Genomic DNA, 23,135 nt, shown 5'->3' with positions numbered 1-23,135 from the left:
CTACGCGGACACGCGCACATTTTCTCCAGGGCCAATGCGTTCCCCTCCCGGGTCCTGGTTCACACAGGTACCATTCCTGACCGGACAGGGTCCATTTCCATTTTTCCACTACGACACTGTGCCCTGGGCAGTCGCCTTCGGGTCTTTGCCGTCCGACGTCGGCCCTGCCTGTTAGGCTTCATTGCGTGTTCGAAGGGCTTACCTGGATGGAGAGAGACAGAGACCGAGTTTAGAGAGGGAAAGAACATTAGCTGAGTTCTCCCAGTAAGTGTTTCGGCTTCTCTGAAAGAAAATCTCTTTCACTAGGTAACATTTTTGAGGTAATAGGACCCTTTCGTGCCTCTTACTGCCATATTATACGCTTCAAAGGGCTTTATGCTTGATTTGGAACTTAAGCTGATATTACAGTGTTCTGTCTTCAGACATTCTCAAGTTAGGTGCAGTTGCTTCCAATTTAAAGGTGAGGAGACTGAGGTTAGGCGCCATTCGTAATAATAATGATGATAATAATAATAACGATGGCATCTGTGAAGGCCTTACTATGTGCCAAGCACTCTCGTAAGCACCGGGGTAGAGTCAGGTTGTCCCACGTGGGGCTCGCAGTCTTAATCCCCATTTTACAGCTGAGGTAGCTGAGGCACAGAGAGGTTAAGCGGCCTGCCCAGCAGACAAGTGGCAGAGCCGGGATTAGAACCCACGTCTCCTGACTCCCCAGCCCGGGCTCTTTCCAGTGAGCCGCCCTGCTTCTCGTTTAAGTGAGTTGTTCGAATTCTCGTAGCGCAGCAGTTACCACACCAGAGAGTATCTGGCGATAACTGGTTCCGTTAGAATGGAAGGTCCCGAAGGGCAGTGACCGTGGGTCTTGCTTCTGTTGTCCTCTCTCCGGTGCTTAGCAGAGCGCTTCTCGCTCAAGACGTGCTCAGTAAATGCCAGTAATAACGATGGTGCTTTTTCACTTGGGTCACAGACGACGGCCGAGATAACCTTAAAGAGTGTGCGATAACCTACCGTGCGTGCACAGTGGCTTTCCCTTCCGCCTTCCCTTCGAGGGCCTCTTCTCTGATGGCCCTCTGAGAGCGGAGATAGAAGAGTTATCCGTTACTCCGACTTCCATCTGGTTTAGTCATTCAGTCAATCGGTGGTATCTGTCGAGCAGTTACTGCATGCCAAGTGCCGTAGGCCTTGGTCAGAGTGTCACGCTGTAAACCGATAATAATAATAATAATGATGATGATGACGTTGGTATTTGTTAAGCGCTTACTGTGTGCAGAGCACTGTTCTAAGCGCTGGGGGGGGGGGGATACAGGGTAATCAGGCTGTCCCCCGTGAGGCTCACAATCTTCATCCCCATTTTCCAGATGAGGTAACAGGCACAGAGAAGTTAAGTGACCTGCCCCCAGTCACACAGCTGACGAGTGGCAGAGCTGGGATGCGAACCCATGACCTCTGACTCCCAAGCCTGGGCTCTTTCCACCGAGCCCCGCTGCTTCTCTAATCCAATCCAGTCAGTAGGGAGGTGAGCGTGGCCTGCCCACTCGGGACGGCACCCGGAGAGTTTCCAGTCCTCTACCAGTCTCGACTACGGGAGGGGGAGTCAGGCAGAGGCCTCCCCGTTCCATTCCGAGCTCGGCCGGTGGCCGGCGAGCGGAAGGCCGTCCGCTACCAGTCAGAACTCCCCGGTGCTGGGCAGCAGTAGCTGGGGAGCCCTGACCTAGGAGTCAGAGGACCTGGGCGGGAGACCCAAGTTTACCGCGTGGAAGGAGGCGATGGTAAACCACTTCCGTATTTTGCCCGAGAAAAGTCTACGGAGCCACCACCGGAACGATCGCAGATGGAGGCGGGGCGCTCTGGGAGAGATGCGTCCGTGGCGTCGCTATGGGTCGGAGACGACTCGACGGCACAAGACAGGGCAAGAGCGTAGCCTATTCCGGTATTTATTTCACCAGCCATCCTGTTTAGGAATTCCCGGCGTTTAAATCCGTTCTGTTCTTGTTTCACCGAACCAGTTGATGTTACGACACGATCGACACCGTATGGAGCTATCAAAAGGGTTAATCACCACAGGACAGGACATGCTGGGGTTTTTTTTTTTTTTTTCCTGTTTTGACCGTCTACTCCTTGTAACAGACGCACGACCCTGGCTATTACCTGAAGTCGTTAATTAATGAAAAGATGGCTTATTAAAAGATTCTCTTTTTTGACCCATTTTAGCCTCGGAGAGAATCAGCTTTGCGTGAAGGAAAGCAGGCACAGCTGGCCGCCTAGGTTCATGATTTCTGTTCCCAGGTCTGCCGATGAATTGCTCTTGGAACTTTAGACACGTTATTTAACCCTCACAGTGCCCAAGAGACCCCGTCTGCAAAACTGGGTGATGTGCCGATGCAGCCAGAGCTAAATTACCAAGTGAGACGCCTGCCCTCCAGCCCCACCGTGAATGTTTTCAGCGGCGGAAGATTCTAGGGATCACGCTAGAGAAGGTTCGGGGCTGTAGGGATGAGGAGAAATTGGGGACCAGCGCCTGCAGAGCGCCGTTTTTCCCCCCTCGGTGCCATGCAGGGCATCAATCGTTCAGTCGGTCAGTCGATTCTATTTACTGAGCGCTTACTGTGTGCCGGGCACCGTACGTGGGAGAGTGTCGTCCGCCTGGGAGAGTACAATAAAACAGAATTCACAGGCGTGTTCCCTGCCCACGTGACCCGAAGCCTACTCGTCAACCCCTGCGCTTTATACAGATGAGGTGGGGGATTAAGTAGATGGCTTTTCGGGTCATTACTCAGATTTTTAAAGTGTATTGAGATTCCCTAGGTAAACTACGTGGATAGGATCTCCCATCATATCCCGTCGAATTGTCTTCTCAACTACCAGTAGTAATACTTGTGGTACTTGCTGTTCATCCAGTCGTACCGCGTGCAAAGCACTGCACTGAGCACTGGGGAGGATACGAGCATATCGGGTTGGACGCGGTCCCCTGCCCCACGTGGGGCTCGCGGTCTGAATCCCCATTTTACGGATGGGGTGATTGAGGCACAGAGAAGCGAAACGACTCGGCCAAGGTCACACAGCAGACAAGCGGCGGAGCCGGGATTAGAACCCGTGACCTTCCGGCACCCAGGGCTGTTCTCTATCCGCTAGGCCGTCCTGCTTCTCTAATCAGTCAATCACCGATTATTGATCGATTGATTAATTACTATTGATCGATTAATCAATCGTCACTGAAGGCGGAACTATAAAAGCCTGAACTGTTCAACTACACGAAGTCCGGCTTCGGGGCCTCTGGGAACACAGAGATTCTCCAAATCATCAGGAAAAAGACGATGGATTTTTGACGTACAATCAGGGGTATTTATTGAGTGCTTACTGTGTGCAGAGAACTGTACTGAGCACTTGGGAAAAGTACAGTGCAACAGAGTTGGTAGACACTTTCCCTGCCCAGAAGGAGTTTAGAGTTTAAAAAGGGAGATTTCAAATTAAAATTTAAAAATTAAAAGTCAAAAATGTATTTCCTGAAACAAATCACGGCTGTGTACATAAATGACGCGGGGCTGAGCGTGGGGCGAATATCACGTGTTGAAAGGGTAATAATAACGATGACGACGGTATTCGTTAAGCGCTTACTATGTGTCAGGCACTGTTCTAAGCGCCGTAGTAGATACGAGCTAATCAGGTGAGACACGGTCCCACACGACTCCAAGTGCACAGAAGATCCGGAAGGGAGAGAGAGTAGTGGAAATGAGGGCTTGGTCAGGGGAGGCTTTTCGGAGGAGATGGGATTTTAATAAGGAGTTCATGAATTTTCGTTCCATTTGTACGTGAGACTTTGGGAAAAAGGTAATGTAAATGACTTGCCGTGTGGCAGTTCTTCAGGATCTCTTCTAGAAATGTGTCTTCCTGGGATTGACTTCCGTAGTTTCACTCTGCACCGTTGTGCTCCCTCCTTTGGCTAAGAGTCGGTGGCCGTGGAATTTTAGCCGTGACCTGGAATTCTTGCTTTTAAAGTCCCTGAAGCGGCGTGTTAATTGGCAGTAAAGAAAGTCCTCTGCTACGGGGAATGTTCACATCTGCACAGTTGCAAAGAAGCTATTGGGATGATCGGTTGGGATGTTAAGAAATACGTAGGTAGGTGTAGAGAATCCCGTGCGTAAAAAGAAAGGACATTTTTCTGTCTTCGTGGTCACACGTTTAGGAGCGCACCCGCAAAGGCCACCTCCATTTTTACAATTGCGCAGTTGAATCGAACGTAGATGAACGGGTACCCCACTTGTCCGCGCAGCGGGCTTTCCGCCACCTGCTAATGATCCTTCCCGGTCGTATTCTAATTTATGAGAGGAGCGGGATAAAATTACTGGCTACTGACAGTATTGTTTGGAAATCGGGGAAGTATTCTAAAGGCAGAAGATGAAGCAGGAAAGGAGGAGGTGGTGGGAAGGCCTACCTACACGAAATACATCTTGTGGCGTCTAGTTTGACAGTGTCCTCCGCATGAAGAGTCTCCAGTCCATTTACACGGCTATATTTATAGACGTGAAAGCTTTGGGGAAGGAAATGAATTGATTTTTTAAATCCCCTTGAGCATTTTTTAAAGTATTTTTTTCCAGGACATTCATAATAAAACCAAAGTAACTATTCTTATTTCTTCCTCTCCTGCGCGCTGCTCGATATCTAAAAATATTAGATGGCTGAGGATGTGGCTTTCATCAAAATAATTCCATTTGGAAAATGCTTACTGGACCCGGCAGCATAAAAACTAGGTCTCACAGTGTGTGAAGCTATTTTGAGAGTCACCTTTTAAAATTCTAGACTCCTCTTCGGCATGCACGCGTTTGTGTGCCTGCGTTTATTGGCAAGTGGAGCTTCGCAAGTCAGAAATTGATCCTGCACTTGGTTAAATGTGGGCATCGATGGCCACTTAAAAGTAGAATTTGTCTTTGGCGAATGTTAGCTCCTCAGTGGGTGAGATACGGTTATGAATCTTAAGGACCCTTGGAATTCTAGAGAAGGTTTTCAACCTGCGGCTAATCTTGTTTTAGGCGATGGGGCCTCTGTGGATTGTTGCAAAAGAACCTATTCAGTGGATTGTCGGATGTGACAAAGTGTTTCGGGTACCCACTGTGCATGCAGAAGGGGACATCTGGCCCCAACCCCTTTAAATATTGATTAAAAACCATACCTTACCCATTTCCTCTCTCTAAGAAAATAAAAGTGCTTCACAGACATTATATCGTTAATTCTTGCAACTAACTAGGAGGCCAGAATTATGGACCCCATTTTAGGGCATAACGTGGAGGACACGTTGGGTACGAGTAGCAAATGCTCCGGAATTTCTCCGCCTCCGAAAGTCAAATGAAGGAGCTCGTCAGAGAGCAATCCTCAGTTCGTTTTCCCTTCCGTGTTCCACCACAAATTAGGCTACATTTTTGCCCGAGTATCTGCGTGGAAGTTCGTCCACTTTTTGCAAACGAGAAGATTTTTCCTGTCACTATCGAGAAGGGGGAGAAGAGGAGAGGATAAAGGGGACCATCCGGGCATATTTGTTCTCTTATCATTTTCGCCCTAGACGGAGATAGCCTCAACGAGAAATGTCCCGTCCCAGAGTTCTGCCAAAGCGTATCCTAAAAGGCTAGGAACCTTTCTCTTTCACCCGTGGCTCGCCGTTTGACCTTCGACGGGTTATTTAATCCCCTTGTGGCATTTCCCCATCTCTGAAACCAGAATAATAGTACTTACTGGGTACTTCTCTCACAGCAACCTTGTGAATTTTAATGAGGTGATGCCGTTGACGTAGAACAGTACGCTCACTGGAATAAAGACACTGAGTAAACGCGAAACATTACAAAGGTGTGAAGAAAACTTTCCTCGTATCTTGTTTATCCATTCGACATTGTACGGAGCACTGTAAACCTTTTATATTACTCATTACACAAGGCGTTCCTAGTCGGCAAGCACTTATATCATTTCTTCTTTTGGTTCAAATAATGGAGAAGACTCTTTATGGTGTGTGTGTTAGGCACTTACTATGGGTCGAACGGTGTTCTAAGCGCTGGGCTGGACGCAGGTTCATTAGGTGGGGCACGGTCGCTGTCCCGCACGGGGTCCACAGTCTAGGTAGGGGGGAGAACCGGACAACGGCAGCGCGGAGAAGTTAAGTGGTTTGCCCAAGGTCACACGGCGCACAGGTGGTGGAGCCGGGATTAGAACCCAGGTCCTCTGCCTCCCGGGCCCGGGCTCTTTCCGCCAGGCCATGCTGCTTCTCACTTTGCCTTGGCTAGTAGATTAAAAGAACGTTGAGGCCCCTACTAATTAAAGACAGAGAAAGCCAAACCTCATTTTCTTAAGATAAATCGTGTGAAGCGTGAACATGCACTGACCTGCTCTATTTCAAAGAACAGTTTCGATTTGGTCCACGGTTGGGGATTCGGTGAAACCATGGGAAACTGGTACTTAGCACCCGTCTTCAATCAATGATATTTATTGCGTGCTTACGGTGTGTCTCCTTCTTCAAATCAGAGTTTTCCTGGATGAGGAAGCAATCAGATTTATTTGTGTTTATGGTGAAAATGTAAGATGATCGCTCCTGTATTTCCCATAGCTACAGTATCAGGAACGCGTGGCTCAGTGGAAAGGGCCCGGGCTCGGGAGTCAGAGGTCGCGGGTTCTAATCCCGGCTCCGCCGCTTGCCAGCTGTGCGACTTTGTCACTTCACTTCTCTGTGCCTCAGATAGCTCATCTGTAAAATGGGGGCTTTACGAGCTGAGCACCCCGCGAGCACCACGTGGGACCCCTGTGACATCTGCGAGGACCACGTGGGGCAACCTGATGTCCTTGTATCTACCCCAGTGCTTAGAACAGTGCTTGGCACGACGTAAGTAAGTGCTTAACAAATACCGTCATTATGATTGTCATCATTCCATTAGTAAAAAAACCAAAAAAAAAAAACCGGATGCCGTAGGCACAACGGTCGTGGAATTTGGTGGGACATGCCGGACTCTCAGAGGATGTACCTCTCTTACCTTTGAGTAGAAATTTCAGCCCATCTGGATCAAAGAGATGGCTTTAATTTTATTGGTAATGCCTTACTCCCTGCCAGATTGAGCCCAGAGAGAGAACCATATTTTTGGTTGAAATACTTAATGAATGAAATGTATAATGTGTGAATTTTCAGTGTTATGCCAACGAAAAGAAACCACCGTTACATAAATGTTTTACGTTTTTACTCTTAAAATATGAGGACCTGCTTTCACTAAATCTGCCTTACCAGAGTATCTACCTTTTCCCCCCCACACACAAATTCGCCTTCACCCGGAGGAAACTCAGGACCTGATTTTTTTTTTTTAATCAAGACTCTTCATTATTTTATTTGTTAGTTATGGTATCTGTTAAGCGCTTACTACATGTCAAGCACTGTTCTGGGCACCGAGGTAGATAGAAGTTAATCAAGGCAGACGCAGTCCCTGTCCCACGTGGGGCTCTCGGTCTAAGTGAGAGGGAGAGCAGGTATTGAATCCCCATTTTAAAGAGGAGGGAACGGGCACGGAGAAGTGAAGTGGCTTGCCCAAGGTCATACAGCGGGCAACTGGCAGAGCGGCATTAGAACTCAGGTCCTCTGACTCCCAGGCCCATGCTCTCTCCACTAGGCCACCGTATTCTGTCTCCTACACGCTTAGTACGGTACACACGAGTCTTAGAACTAGATGGGGGGAAAAATCTCTAGCACTTCCATTGAAATTGATGTTAAAAAAGAGATGAAGGAGATTTTCCCTCTTCTTGGTGGTGAAGTATTCTCTAACACCTCCTAGGTCATTTGGAATATTCTGGGAGGGGCCTCCTGGCCTATAATCCACCAGGGAGAAAATTCCACCCCCACAGGGGCCGAACCAAGCTTCACTACAAGTACGGTTGACTGAATGACTGACTGATAATAAACAGACGCATTCCCTGCCCACAACGAGCTTACAGTCTGGAGGGGGAGACAGTCATCATTCTAAATAAATCGATTGCAGATAGGGACAGGAGTGTTACGGGGCTGGGGGGTCGGGTGGGGGTAAGACAGGGTGACGCAGAATGTGATGGGGGAAGAGGAAAGGAGGGCTTGGAGAAGATGCGTCATCAATAAGGCTTTGAAGCGGGGGAGAATAATTGCCAGCTGCTCTGAGTTCCAGCCAGAAGTGATCTTAATGTGGTAATAATGTATTTCTTTCTACCCGAGTTATACCTGAAGCTAGAGCAGGTTAATTTGATCATTGTCTTAATTTAGGGGGTTTTTATTACACTAAACCCTATTCCCCAGCTTTTCCCCAGGCAACACTCTTGAAAAACTCATCTTCGGTATTCTCCATTATGATCTTTTCTTGTTGGTGTTACTAATTCAATCCCAACTTTGATCGTGGCTTGATTCAATCATAGCTGCTGGGGCCTACATAGAACTCTTAATTGGATCCTGGATGAAATCCCAAACACTATATCTTCCTTTAAGAGACCTAAATACAGGATGACTGATTTTGAGTCTCATTTACGGACGTGCAGCGAAGCGGCCCCGGTTTTGTTGCAGAGAGGAAAAAAGTCTTTCTGGATTCTCATATAAAGCGATTGCCAGACTTTAAGTGTCATGGTCAGTACTCGACGGCGTAAGACAAGACAATTAAAACTGAAGGGTAACATAAGGTGATGACGTTGAATCAGTCACTCAACCAACCATATTTATTGAGCGCTCACTAGGTGCAGAGCACCGCAGTAAGCTCTTGGGAGAGTACGATACCACAGAATTAGCAGACACGTTCCCTTGTTCTCGCCGCCGACCCCCCGTCCACGCCCTCTCGCTGGCCTCCCTCTTCGTATCCGACAGACGATTATTCTCCCCCACTTCAAAACCTTATTGAAGGCGCATCTCCTCCAAGAGGCCTTCCCTGACTAAGGCTTCTTTTCCTTTTCTTCCGCTCCTTTTTCCATCACCCTGCCTTGCTCCCTTTATTCGTCCCTCCTCCCAGCCCCGCAGCGCTTACGTGCACATCTGTCATTTATTGATTTTGAGTAATGTCCGTCTCCCCCTCTAGACTGTAAGCTCACTGTGGGGCAGGGAATGCGTCTATTATATTGTTATATTGTCCTCTCCCAAGCGCTTAATGCAGTGCTCTGCACACAGTAAGCGCTCAATAAATACGATTGACCGACTGCCCGTAAGGTAATTAAAGTAAAGCCGACCCTCGCTTAAGAGATTCAGTTTTTCTTCTAATTTCTGTGATGATGTGTACTCTCACCTGGGTTCCCCAGCGAGTGTTTCCGGATTTGAAGTTTGGAGCCGGGTCTGTTTTGTTTTTGCCGGTATTTGTGAAGCGCTTACTGTGTTGCAGGCCCTGTAATGATAATAATAATAATGTTGGTATTTGTTGAGCGCTTACTATGTGCAGAGCACTTGTTCTAAGCGCTGGGGTGGATCCAGGGTAGTCAGGTTGTCCCGTGTGAGGCTCACGGCCTTAATCCCCATTTTACAGATGAGGTAACTGAGGCACAGAGAAGTACTAATTGCTGGGGAAGATACAAGATAATCGGGTCGTTCGCGGGCCTTGTCCCACATGGGGCTCACAGTCGAAGTGGGAGGGAGGACAGGCATTGACTCTCCATTTTGCAGATGAAGAAACTGAGGCACAGAGAAGTTAAGTAACGTAGTGAAGTTGTCGCTTGCTAGAGTAGTTTTCTTTTCAAGTCAACTTGGGTCCTGCCTACAGTACGGTAGAACAGATTGAGGAAGGCATAACCACTGGTTTGTTTTGTTTTTAGCCGAACAGCCTTACTCCGCATTTTCTCAAAATGCTCACTGGGGGAGACCATTCATTCACCTTCCAGCCGGGGCCCGCCCAGAGCACGGTGGGAAATCTCAAGCCGACTCACATCGGCTCCCGCTTCCCCTCGCCCACCGTGGCCGGCTCTGATTAGACCGTGAGCCCGTCGGTCGGCAGGGATTGTCTCTATCTGTTGCCGAATTGTACATTCCACGCGCTTAGTACAGTGCTCTGCACAGAGTAAGCGCTCAATAAATGCGACTGCAGGAACGGCCTGGAGCCAGACTGTACATAGACAGCCTCAGAGCACAGGGCTAGCTGTCAGGACCCCTGGGTTCTCTGTCCAACTGTCTGGCCCTCTCTCCCCTTATTGTTGAGAGGAAGAGCCCCGAGACTCTTCCCCTCGCCGCCCCTTGCAGAGAGGGACTGTGCCAACTTAGATCTACCCAGCTCTTAAAACGGTGCTTGGCACAAAGTAAGCACTTCACAAATACCACGATTATTAACATTCCCCTCTTCCTTCACTGTTCTCCATTAGCATGTCTCCAGACCCAGAGCCTGAGGAGTTAATTCTGACCCATCGGTGGGTTTTAAGCAGTGATGGAGAGGGAGACGTCTCTGTATCCAACTACTGGAATAATCGTGACGATGATGATGATAATTATTGATATTAAATAGTAATAATAATAGCATTCTTTAATTGCTTACTATATGCCAAGCAGCGTACTGAGCGCTGGAGTAGATACGAGTGGGTCAACCGCAGTCACCGTCCCCCGTGGGGATTGCAGTCCAAGTGGGAGGGAGAACGGGTATTTAAAAATGAGGGGACCGAGGCACAGGGAAGTTAAGCGACTTGCCCCGAGGTCCCACAGCAAGCGAGAAACCAGCTAGCTGACTTAGGATCTGGAATGGAAGGTCCAGAGCGGCAGAGACCAAGTCCTGTGGAGAAGAACCCCCGATCTTTTTGATCACAGAAGCCTGTGCCCCGGGTCTTACGTGAGAAGCGTAGGTGGGAGGAGTAGACGTGTAGTAGAAAATCACTTCGGGAGGAAGACCAGCTCACCCCTCTAAACCTCTGACTTCATTTCACTGCACATAATGTAAGCAAAGCCAAATGATGTGGTAAAAATAAATTTATGGCAAACAATATGATGCGCCTGGCTATTCTTGCTTAGGGAGACTCAGCCTTGAAGTACTGCCTTCAGATTGTTGAAAAGTGTAGCCCGAGTGGGTTATCTTTGGTGTAAATTGTTCTGTAAAATATATTTAGAGGCTCAGAAGAATTCAACGGATGTACATTTGCCATTTGAAAAAAAAAAAAACTAAAGATTTTGGCTTGCGCCGTCAAATTAATCTAAAATAGACAGAGAATCGCTAATGTAAGAGCCTTCTTTATCAGATTAAATAGTCTTGTTGGAAAGAAAAGTGATCCGTTTCCCAAGCAGGGGTACATTATTCTTTTTGTAGAGCAAATCGATTCTCCAATAACCAATGTTCACATATTTTTAAAGGAGTCATAAATAGCCATCTTATTCTCTGCCCATGTACCAAAAATGTCTGGTCCCCGTTGCTTATTAGTTCTGGGTCCAATCTGAAGTTCCTACCTACTTTCAAAAATCTTTAGGAATGACGTTTGTGGTTTTTCAAAAATGTATGGCGTTCCAGCTGTCTAATAATGACTCGTAAGTCCCACCTCCTTGACTCAGGCCACGCATTCTGTCGGTTTTATCTGTTCACCGGCCGTATCTACACGGGGCAAAGTGTAACAGCAGGTTGCAGAGCTTTCGAGGAATCCATGAGCGCCTTAGCGGCCCTGCTGGCATTTCACACGATAGCCAGATAACTTTAAAAGGATTTGATATTATCACTTTTCGTTGCGTTTCAACAGAAGGGGACTCGGAAGTATCAGGTGGAGCCGTGGCAGGAAGGGTGCTTTAGCTGTGGCTTTGTGTTCGTTCTCCTTTCCTCTTCATTCCTCTCTCGCTCTCTCATTCTCTCTCCCCCTCTCTGTCTTCGGACCAGTAGACCCTGCCCTTTAACTCTGTCTCCTTCAACCTAAGGTGACCGGAATCCTGGTCACTTTACTTACGAGGTGATTGGCTTGTTTTGATTAGCCACCTCGATTTCCATCCTTTCTGGGACCTACTGTCTTCCAACTCACTGAAATTGGATTCTCATCACCCCGGCTCTATTTCAGAAGGAAAGGATGAAAGGCAGAATCCTCCACCTACAATACCTTCTGCTAAGATTATGAATAGTGCACCTGCTTTCTCCTTTAAAACAACAAAATCACCCCAAGGATCAGCCAAAAAAGTACGAGTGAATTGATATTAAGTTGCATTTTAACACGTATGAGGAGGCAGAGCGACTTTAACGAACAACAAAGCACGGGTCATCCCTCTCCATGTAGCTGTCGCAGCCCTTCCGTAGGCTTTACCTTAACAATAGGAAGGAAAAGAAAGCGTTCAAAAATAAAGAGCCTAAATTTGACGTGGAATCTGAAATAAGGAGATCTTGGGAGAGGTAGTCTTGCCTTGTGCTGTCGAGTCGTCCCTGACCCATAGCGAAGCCACGGTCGCATCTCTCCCAGAACGCCCCACTTCCATCTGCGATCGTTCTGGTAGTGGATCCGTAGAGTTTTCTTGGTGAGAATCCGGAAGCGGTTTACCGTCGCCTCCTTCCGTGCAGTAGACTCGAGTCTCCGTCCTCGACTCTCTCCCCTGCCTCTGCTGCCCAGCACGGGGGAGTTTTGACTTGTAGCAGATGGCCTCCCGCTCGCTAACCGCTGCCCAAGCTAGGAACGGAACGGATAGGCCTCTGCTTGACTCTTCCTCCCGTAGCCGAGACTGGTAGAGGACTGGAAACTCTCCAGGTGCCAGCCTGAGAGGGAGGAGAGTTAGTAGTTCTCACAGATTAGCGGAGAGCATCAGGAATTACAAATATTTAGAGCCCAGATCAGGCTCCCTTCCCTTTTCCCCCATCATGTAAGGAGAGGCTGCCTCTGTGCACTGGGCTGGGAGGAGAGGAACGCTTTTAGCAGGAGGATGATATGTCAATAAAGAAATCATTGGCATTTACTGAGTCTTCACCGTGTGTAGAGCGTTGTACCAAGCACTTGGGCCAGCAAGTTGGGGTAAAAAGGGGAATCCTCAAGGAGATTTTAATATAATGGGGGAGGCAGGCAGATAGGAAAAAAAAGATAACGGAAAGGTGGATAGGTGAAAAACTGAGGGCTTAAATATACGGAAGCCTGTCCTGAACCTGGAGTATTTCTCCATGACCCTTCCTCCCCTTCTTTGCTCCCCAGAGCCATTCTGTTTCCCTCCAGCGTCTCTGTTAACCAGGCACCTCTTCCAACTTGGACAGGGGAGTGGCGGGGGGGTGGGGGGTGGGGGTGAGCGTCTCCAAATTTTCAACTGCCTCTGCCCCACGGCGACCCATCCTGCCGAAACGCTGCCTCGCTCATCTGACGCTAGCCCTGGCTGGAAGAAGCTTTCTTTTTCCTCAGCTCCCGAGGTTGTATTCTTGTCTCCGTAGGAGTTGTGACAGGAGAATTGGACCCAGTGCTGTTTGCGTTGCAGATAGCGCTGAAGACAGAATTTCTCCTGACCAGGTTCGGAGCTGAAAAGACAGATGTGTGCTTGGCATCTTCCTGCTTCGCTCGCCCATTCTCTGCAGAGGGTGGCTTTCTGCAGTTTTGCCTCTGAGGCTCGTGAGCCGTTGAATAATGCTTTTTTTGCCAGAGTTCTTCCCCACATTCTGGAATGATGGCCCCCAGAACTGCTTGCCTCCCGTTTCCCACTTTTGCAGATTAACGTTGCCCGACTTTCCTTGCGCTTCAGTGTTCCCTCAGCATGTTTCCCCGGCCTACTTCATATGCAAGTTGCCCTCTTTCAGTTCATCGTACAGAAACTGCTCTAATACCTCGGTGTGATCCTTTTTCAGGACGTGAACAGTGTGGGGTGGACATAGATCTCCTGTGTTACGGTAAATAATCAGAGCGACGAGGAGACTTAATTCGTTCTTGCGTAGGATTTACCCTTCCTGGTCTTTACCCTTCACACTCTCTGGAAGATGATATTTCCCTGATGGACATGTGAACTGCAAGATGGAGACTGGATTTAGTCGTTGAGAATGCTCAGGTTCTTAGCACTGTATCGTAGTTGCTCTGCGATCAGGTCATTTAACTAAATTCTACAATCCGTTAAATGAGAACAGAACAGTTCTTGTCTCTTAAAGACAAGTTAATTGGCTGGTGAGACATTTTCAGAATTAAGAATCAGATTGAAAAAGAAGCTTGTCACCAAAATCAAGCCACACGCCAAAATACCTTCTTGAGTAGTAATAATAATGGCGACGGCATTTGGTAAGCGCTTACTATGTGCCAAGCACTGTTCTAAGCGCTGGGGGGAGATACAAGGTAAAATCAGGTTGTCCCACGTGGTGATCCCCGTTTTCCAGATGAGGTAACCGAGGCCCAGAGAAGTTAAGCGACTTGCCCAAAGTCGCCCAGCTGACAAGCGGCGGAGCCAAGATTAGAACCCATGACCTCTGACTCATTTCTCATTGTGCCTCCTCCTCCCCCACGTTTTCCAACCCTTCCGACCTCTTCGGTTCACTTCCCCCGGCCTGTCCTGACCTTCTAAGGAGGACAGCACCAAACTGTTCTTTTAGGTCCTTCTTCAAAGTGTCTCATTATCCTTCCTTGCCCACATCACCTGAATTAACCCACTCAGGCACCTTTTAGCGGATTACACCTGCCCTTCGGCCTCTCCCTGGATAGCAAATCCTCCGTCAGTCAACTTCCTCCATTTTCTTGAAGCCTGGCGTCCTCTCCGCTCCGTTCCCATTTGTGAATCCTAAATTACTTCCTCTTTAAAGAGGTGAGCAATTGGAATTGCAGCCAAGCCAAGGATAACCCAAATCCACGCTGATGGGTTTTTTTTTTCTTTTTTAAGAGTTTGAAATGGAAAAATGCAATGGACACATTTCTAGGGTAAAGGGGAGGGGAGGAATGAGGGCCATTTATGTAGAGGGGGATCAATTGGCGGAGGTCTGATGTATCGGACTGCATTCTAGGCAATTGGCTGGGGCTAAAAAAGAGGGTGGGGGAGGAGTGCTGGATTCTTCTTCCTCCTTACCGGCCAAGAGTGCATTTTTCAATCTCCTCTCTCTCAGGCCTCTTAGAACCAGGATACTGGATTCGAGAGCCGTCGGACTCCCACCTTGGGACTCCCTTTCCCGTGCTGCTTCATTACTGCGGCTCACCCTTTAGAAAAAGATAGCGGATTTGGGAAGCCGAGTTATTATTAATCGTCGCATTTGTTAAGCACTTACTATGTACTAAGCACTGGGGTCGATACATGATTACCAGATAGGACACGATCTCTGGCCCACATGGGGCTCGCGGTAGAAGTGGGGGAGACATACAGCAGAAGAACTTTCGGGCGGTCACGACCGAGACAAATTAAAATGAAATGATAAAAAATATTAACGGTAAGAAGATCAGATCAGCTCTTGGCATTTCTTGAAATTGAGTTGGAGCCAAATGGTGGTCATGGCTTACACTCATCCGTTCATTCCGGGGTATTTATTGAGCACTTACAGCAGGTTATCGGCTGACTTTGGGGCATTGGAATGATCCCGGCAGACTGTGATTAACGAGGAGTTTATTTTCGCTTCTGAACCAGTTCATAGAAAATCTGGCGTCCTAGACCTCAGGGCCCGACACCTGAACACATCCCCCTTACAAAACTTCCAGGCTCTTTTAAATTAATTAAAAATGTCACTCCCTACTTGTCTCTGCATTGTTCATTAGCCATTTACAGAGTAATAGGGCTATTTCCCAAATAACGTCTCCTCCCTCCTTTTTAATGACGTGTCCATGTGCTGGAACAACAATTTCGAGGTCCTTTCCACTTGTATATTTGACATCATTCATCATACTTTCCTTGTCAAACTCGTTCGAGAGGCTACATTCACTCAACGAGATGACATCTGAATAAATTCATAGGTGATGGGGAATTCCTGAATTAAATATCAAGTCGGGGCTAAGTTGTCCTTTTGTGTACCCGGTGAACTCTGCCGGTGGAAGAGAGACGGGCGTATTTACAGTATGCTATTCCCGAGACAGACTTTTCCCGTAATGATTCCTGGGAAGGAGATAGGTTTTTAGAGAAGTGGAAGTAGCTCCTCTAGATCGAGATTTAGGATGAGAATATGTGGAAAATTCTGAGAGAGTTTTTGTATCAAAGGCACCAGGTGAGCTTCTTTTCCACCTCCTTCAACTCAGATTTAGCGTCTCTCGTTACTAGTGGTGGTAGTAAAATCCCTTTGGGCAGGGAGTATGTCACTTGCTTCTTTTATGCCCATCGTGAGACTCGGTAGCATCCTTCGCACTCTGTAATAATAATAATAACAATCATAGTGATGATGATGGTATTTGTCAAGCGCTTATTATGTGCAGAGCCCTCCTACTCAATATATCCCACTGATTATTTAAGGATGACCTCGCAAGAAACCTTCTAACCCCGTGTCTCAGATTTAAATATATACCTCAGAAGGCTTTTCTTTCTCCTGCTGCACAATTTGCAAATAAACCCTACAGGGCTCCGCCCACAGTAAGCGCTCAATAAATACGATGGAATGAATGAATGCCGGGCTTCCCCGTTAGATCGTAAACTCCTTGCGGGGGAAGGACCCTGTGCTTCAGTTGTGTGACTGTGGGCAAGTCACTTAACTTCTCTGTGCCTCAGTTACCTCATCTGTAAAATGGGGATTAACTGTGAGCCTCACGTGGGACAACCTGATGACCCTGTATCTACTCCAGCGCTTAGAACAGTGCTCTAACAGTGCTCTGCACATAGGGAGCGCCTAACAAATGCCAACATCATTATTATTATTTACCTCTGTTGTAGCTTCCCAAGCGCTTAGTGCAGTGTTTTGTACACAGTAAGCCCTCGGTAAGTATGACTGATGGATTTTAGTACGGAGCTTAATTCTCCCCTTACTCAGAAAGTGCTTAAAGTCATGTCCACGAGGTCGTGAGTGGCCCAGTTTTCTAAACTAGAGCATGGAGGTAATCGGTTATACGGTCATGAATTTTCACGCCCTTCAAACTGTGGAAGAATGGAGCTTATAAATCTGTTATTTTTCATGGGATCACTTCAGAGTTGATGATTAGCAAGTGATTTCCTCAAGTAATAAAACTGCGGTGTGCCGAGTGACCTGGTCAGGATCACCCAGTAATGTGGGGACAGGCTGATCTAGGAGCAGGACCCTGGACTCTAAATTCTGTGCTACAGACAAATAATGAGCTAGAACAGGGAATTACGCATTAGACATAGTATTGTAAGAAAGCTTTCTGGAATCGTCTGTTGTCATATTTCCTCTCTTATTTATGTGGCTTTTAATCTGCAGCTCACACCCAACAACCTTAATGTCTCCAGACAACAGTGAGATTGTCGTTGCCCGAGAATTTAATTACAGATAGAAGCTATTCCGTTAAGTGCAAATTTTTGCATCGCTGTCTTCATCCCTCGCTCCCCACACACGTTCTTACGGTCATGGCCTGGTAAAGGGCCACCGTGGTTGCCACGTTGGGGGATTATCCGTCTGTGGACCTGAGAGGCTGCGTTCGCTGGGTCGCCTCAATAACGAGAGATGTACGTGGAATGTGTTCGTGACAGCTACGGAGAGAATATGCTAAATATCCCTCAACGCTAGGGACGTCGTCCTCCGATTCCTCCCTTCCAGCGGTCTGAGGGCTTTCCTAAGCCACTGCCTAACGGAACGTTTGGCTTTTACGGCCAGCTGTTTAGCTTCTAAGAAATGAAAATGAGCTGTATTGGAGGACCTCATATTACCGGCAAGGCAGAAGCACAAAATAGATATCCGTTAGCACTTCCACTTAAAGTGCAAATTTTTCTGTGGTACCAGAATGATTGAAATGAGGCCATCTGCGGTGATCTAGATAAGTGATTGACGCAATAACATGGAAGATAAACCCTGTCTAAATCAAGTCTAATCCTATTAGGCAGATTTGGAAACATAGTATTAAATGGTCTTTGAGATTTTTATTTTTTCCTATGGGGTGACCGGGCGTCTCGTGGCAACCCAGAGAGAAAAACTGTGGGGAGGAAGACACGGAAGAAGCAAAGCGCATTTCGGATGGGGTGAGCGACACGTTCAATTGCCGAGAGAGAAATGAAAAGGACTTTACGCTGACATATTTCTTTGTTGATGTACAAATTGAGGAGGCAAAATTTTGATGCGTTTTTAAAGAGAGAAAACAATCACTTTGAACTAGAAAGTGCAGGAAGTAGATTATGGACGGTGAGGAAATCAAAGCAATTATAAGCAGAGAGGATTGTTTCAGCAGTTTCGTTTCTTTGGGTCAGGCTGCCTTCAAACGGTCAAGAGCAAGGTCAGCAGAAATGGTCCCCAAGATGTCGCTCCTATTGTCTGCACCTATTTTATCGTCATCAAAAGAGAGTGAACCCAGGGAAACTGTATTTCATATTAAGATTGGGATATATATCTTTTAATGGTGTTTGTTAAGCGTTCACTAAGTGCCAGGCACTTTACTGAACGCTGGGGTAGATACGAGTTAATAATAAGGTTGGTATTTGTTAAGCGCTTACTACGTGCAGAGCACTGTTCTAAGCGCTGGGGTAGATATCAGGATGGACGCGGGCCGGGTCCCCCGTGGGGCTCACGGTCTCAATCCCCGTTTTCCCGTGGAGATAACGGAGGCTCAAAGAACTGAAGCGACCTGCCCGAGGTCACTTAGCAGACAAGTGACTCCCGGACCTGTGCTCTATCCCCCAGGCCATGCTGCCTCTCTCTACGTAGCGATATGTATAATGATGTGGAAACAGTGATAAAGGAAAGCTATCTAGGTATTTGAAAAGTGCATGCCTTCTAGTAACCTCAGTACAGTGCTCTGCACACAGTAAACGCTCAATAAATTCGATTGAATGAATGAATGAATGAATGAGCCACTTGCCTGGATGGATGAGGGGATACTTGCCCCTCTCCGATGCTTCCTTCTCTGCGTGCCTCTTTGAAAGATGAGTGATTATTTCACCAGTGGCCCTTTTGTCTTATACGGTCGATTCGCTTCCTACCCAGAGCAACTCCACGGACGCATCTCTCCCAGAAAGCCCCACCTCCGTCTGCAGTCGTTCTGGTGGTGTATCCATAGCGTTTTCTCGGTCAAAATACGGAAGTGGTTTACCACTGCCTTTTTCCACGCAGAAAACTTGAGTCTCCTCCCTCGACTCGCTCCCGTGCCGCCGCTGCCCAGCACGGGTGAGTTTCGACTTGTAGCAGGTGGCCTTCCACCCGCCAGCCACTGCCCAAGCTAGGAATGGAACGGGTAGGCCTCCGCTTGGCCTTCCCTCCCGTAGCCGAGACTGGGAGAGGACTGGAAACGCTCCGGGTGCGATCCTGAGAGGGGAGTGGCCCTTTCACGTGACCTGTAAAGTCAAATCCAGAAAACGCATCCTAGTCCACGCACACCGTGTGGGAGATTAACTCCCCGGGAGGCAGCCAAAAAGAGACTTTTCAGCAGAGAAAGAGGAAGAAAAAAGGCGAGTGGCACAAGGGCACTAAAGGCATCATCCCTCTAGACTGTCAGTTCCTTGTGGGCAGGGAACGTGTCTTCCAACTCTGTTGGGTTGTATCCCTCCCACCCCTTGTAGTGCTCTGCACGCGGTAAACACTCAATAAACGCAATCGATTGATCGATTCGTTAGTGTGGAAATAGCCAAACAGACCCCTGCGCCTTTTTGGCTTCTTGATGGAACTTATGTGGAAATGAAGGTGAAGTCTGGTGTCATCTTAGGACGGTGAAGAAATATACGTTTTCGGGCATCCTGATGGGAGGCAGCATTCAAAAAGAAATGCCAGAAAGGGAGAGTTCATATCAAGCCAGGGGGCATGTATTCAGAAGTGAGAGGAAGAGGCAAACATTCATTCATTCATTAAATCATATTTATTGAGAGCGTACTGTGCTCGAAGCACTGTGCTAAGCCCTTGGGAGAGTACAGTACAGCAACAGACATAGTCCCCGCCCACAACGAGCTCACAGTCTAGAAGGGGAGACAGACATTAATATATATAAATAAATACACAAATTACAGATCTATACAGATATATACGTGCAGTGGGGATGGGAGGGAGGATGAATGAAGGGGCAAGTCAGGGCGACGCAGAAGGGAGTGGGAGAAGAGGAGAGGAGGGCTTAGTCAGGGAAGGCTTCTTGGAGGAGATGTGTCGTGGGTAGGGTTTTGAAGTGGGGGAGCAGCAATTATCTGTGTGATATGAGGAGGGAGGGCGTGCCAGGTGAGAAGTCGGTGGCGAGATAGTCCGAGGCACAGTGAGAAGGCGAGCATTAGAGGAACGAAGTGTACGGGCTGGGTTGTAGGAGAAGAGTAGCGAGGCGAGGTAGGAGGGCACAAGGTGATTAAGTTCCCTAAAGCCAATGGTGAGGAGTTTTTGTTTAATGCGGAGGTGGATGGACAACCGCTGGAGTTTCTTGAGGAGTGGGGAAACATGGTCTGAATGTGTCTGAAGGGAAACGATTTGGGCGGCAGAATGGAGTACAGACTGGAGTGGGGAGAGAGAGGAGGCAGGGAGGTCAGCAAGGAGGCTGATACAATCGTCCAGACGGGGTAGGATAAGTGCTCGTAGTAATGTGGTAGCAATTTGGACGGAGGGGAAGGGGCAGGTTTTGGCGGTCTTGGGAAGGTAGAACTGACAGGATTTAGGGATGGCTCGACTATGCGAATGGAATGAGAGAGAGGAGTCAAGGATAATGCCAAGGTCACGGGCTTGTGAGACAGGAAGGATGCTGGTGCCCTCAGCAGTGATGGGAAAGTGAGCGGGAGGGCGGGGTTTGGGTGGGAAGAGAAGAAGTTCAGATTTAGCCATATTAAATTTGAGGTGACGGGAGGACGTCCAAGCAGAGATGTCGCGAAGGCAGGAGAAAACGCAGGACTGCAGAGAAGGAGAGAGATCAGGGCTGGAGATGGAGATTCGGGTGGCGTCAGCATAGAGGAGATAATTGAAGCCGTGTGAGCGAATGAGTTTTCCAAGGGACTGAGTATAGATGGAGAATAGAAGGGGAGAACAGATCGTTGGTGACCTTTGAGAGGGTGGTTTCCGTGGCGTGAAGGGGACGGAAGCCAGACTGGAGGGGGTCGAGGAGAGAGGCACTGGAGGAGAGGAGCGGGTGTAGACAGCTCCCGGAGGGATTTTGGAAAGGAATGGTAAGAGGGAGATGGGGCGATAGCCGGAGGGAGCCGTGGGGTCAAGGGAGGGTTCTTTTAGGATAGGGGCGATAGGGGCATGTTTAAGAGCAGTGGGGAAGAAACCATTGGAGAGTGAACAGTTGAAGATGGCAGTTAGGGAGTGAAGAAGGGAGGGGGCAGGTGTTTTGATGAGGTGCGAAGGAATGGGGTCAGATGCACAGGTGGAGGGGGTGGATTTTGAGAGAAGGCAGGAGATCTCCTCCAGAGACAGTGCTGGGCAAGGTGGGAGAGTTGAAGAAGGGGCAGGAGAGGGGAAGGACTGAGAGGAGCGGGGGAGATTTTCGGGAGATCACCCCTGATAGTGTCAATTTCGTTGATGAAGTAGGTGGCCAGGTCATTGGGCGCAAGGGATGGGGGAGGCCGTGAGAGAGAGCGGGGCCGGGGGGGGAGGCCGGGAAGGGGGTGTTCTTGGATGCAAGCCCCCCCACCCACCCCGCCGCCCCAAGTCTGGGACCTGCTTTGGACAGCTAGTCATGGAAAATAGGTCCACCTGACTCAGGCTGCCAGGACACCCAATCCCCCCTCTTGCCCCAGTTTTAAAAATGGTACCAGTTAGGTGCTAACCGTGTGTCCAACCGCTTTTCTAAACATTGGGGTAGATACCAGTTAATCGGGTCAGACACAGTCCCTGCTCCACATGGGGCTCACAGACTAAGTAGGTATTGAACCCCCATTTTGCAGTTGAGGAAACTGAGGCACGGAAAAGTTCAACGATTTGCCCAAGGCAAGACTGGGATCAGAATCCAGGTCCTCTGACTCCCAGACCCTCTGCTCTCTTCCCTCTTCACCCCTCCCCCAAGCACCTCCCTCCCAGTGCCATCCCTCCCATCAGCTAAGAATACTCGTGTATTTTAGCCAACTATTTTTTTCCCTGGATGTGTTTTGCGGCACAAATATGGTCCAGAGAGACCGTAGAATAATAATAATCATGATGAGGGTATTTGTTAAGCACTTACTATACGCTAGGCACTTTACTAAGCACTGGGGTGGCTACAAGCAAATCGAGTTGGACCCGGTCCTTTGTCCCACATGGGGCTCACAGCCTCAATCCCTATTTTACAGATGAGGTAAATGAGGCCCAGAGAAGTGAAGTGACTTACCCAAGGTCGCGCAGCAGACAAGTAGTGGAGTCGGGATTAGAACCCCTGACTTTCTGACTCCCAGACCCGTGCCCTATCCACTACGCCGTGCTGCTTCTCATGGAGGACGGAGAACAGGACAGGTCCTGAACTTTGGGGACTGTATCACCTAAAATGGGACATCCGATCACCTTAAACCCTCTTGTAGTGGCTGTGAATCCCAGAAAAACAGCATGGCCTCGGGGAGAGACCATGGGCCCGGGAGTTAGAGGGCCTGGATTCTAATTCCGGCTTCCCCGCTTGCCTGCTGTAAACTTGCTGTGGGCAGGGAATGTGTTTATTGTTATCGTCGTACTCTCCCAAGTGCTCAGTACAGCGCTCTGCATACAGTAAGTGCTCAATAAATACGACAGACTGACTGCAGTGTGACCTTGGACAAGTCACTTAATTTATCTGTGCCTCTGCTCATCTGCAAAATAGAATTTAAATCCTTCTCCCTTTGACTTAGACTGTGAACCCCATGTGGGAAAGGGGCTGTGTCCAACCTTGCATTCATCCCGGGGCTCAGTACAGTGCCTGGCACATAGTAAGCACTTAACAAATACCATAAAAAACCCAGCTGTGCCTTCCCATTTTCAGGTCTGAAAGCACATTTTTTCTTCTTCTCTAAACCGAGGCATTTAAACTGTTCCTAGTTACAGTGTGCGTGTGTGCATCCATGAGTGAAGCTTGGGAGTAGGTGAGTACTTCCAAATTTAGTTCAACTTCACTGGGGTGTTTCTTTCACACCTTTCAAAAGACAAACCAGAAGATGTTTGCAGCAGCTTCTTTCAGAAAGGTTTTTTTTAATTTTTATTTTAATTGTCTTGTCTTTGGAAGGTGTCTTTGAAAGCAATTGCCTGTGCGGGCAAATCGCTAGGAGAAAGGTAGTGGAAATTTTCCCTTCTAAACAAAGAGATTGTTTTCAT

The 23,135-nt window shown here is 48.2% G+C and overlaps 1 protein-coding gene and 1 non-coding gene across 2 annotated transcripts in view; one reads left to right on the top strand and one right to left on the bottom strand.

The window, feature by feature from the left end:
- Positions 1-23,135, top strand: part of FRMPD1 (FERM and PDZ domain containing 1) — a 215,217-nt gene that overhangs the window by 85,814 nt on the left and 106,268 nt on the right. The window lies entirely within an intron of this gene.
- On the bottom strand, positions 12,526-12,663 carry LOC114808583. Its single transcript, XR_003756429.1, has one exon. It is a non-coding gene; the product is annotated as a small nucleolar RNA SNORA7 (small nucleolar RNA).

The sequence above is a fragment of the Ornithorhynchus anatinus genome, chromosome X5, assembly GCF_004115215.2.
Source record: "Ornithorhynchus anatinus isolate Pmale09 chromosome X5, mOrnAna1.pri.v4, whole genome shotgun sequence".
NCBI classification, from domain to species: domain Eukaryota; kingdom Metazoa; phylum Chordata; class Mammalia; order Monotremata; family Ornithorhynchidae; genus Ornithorhynchus; species Ornithorhynchus anatinus.
This window is presented reverse-complemented; position numbering and strand designations above follow the sequence as displayed.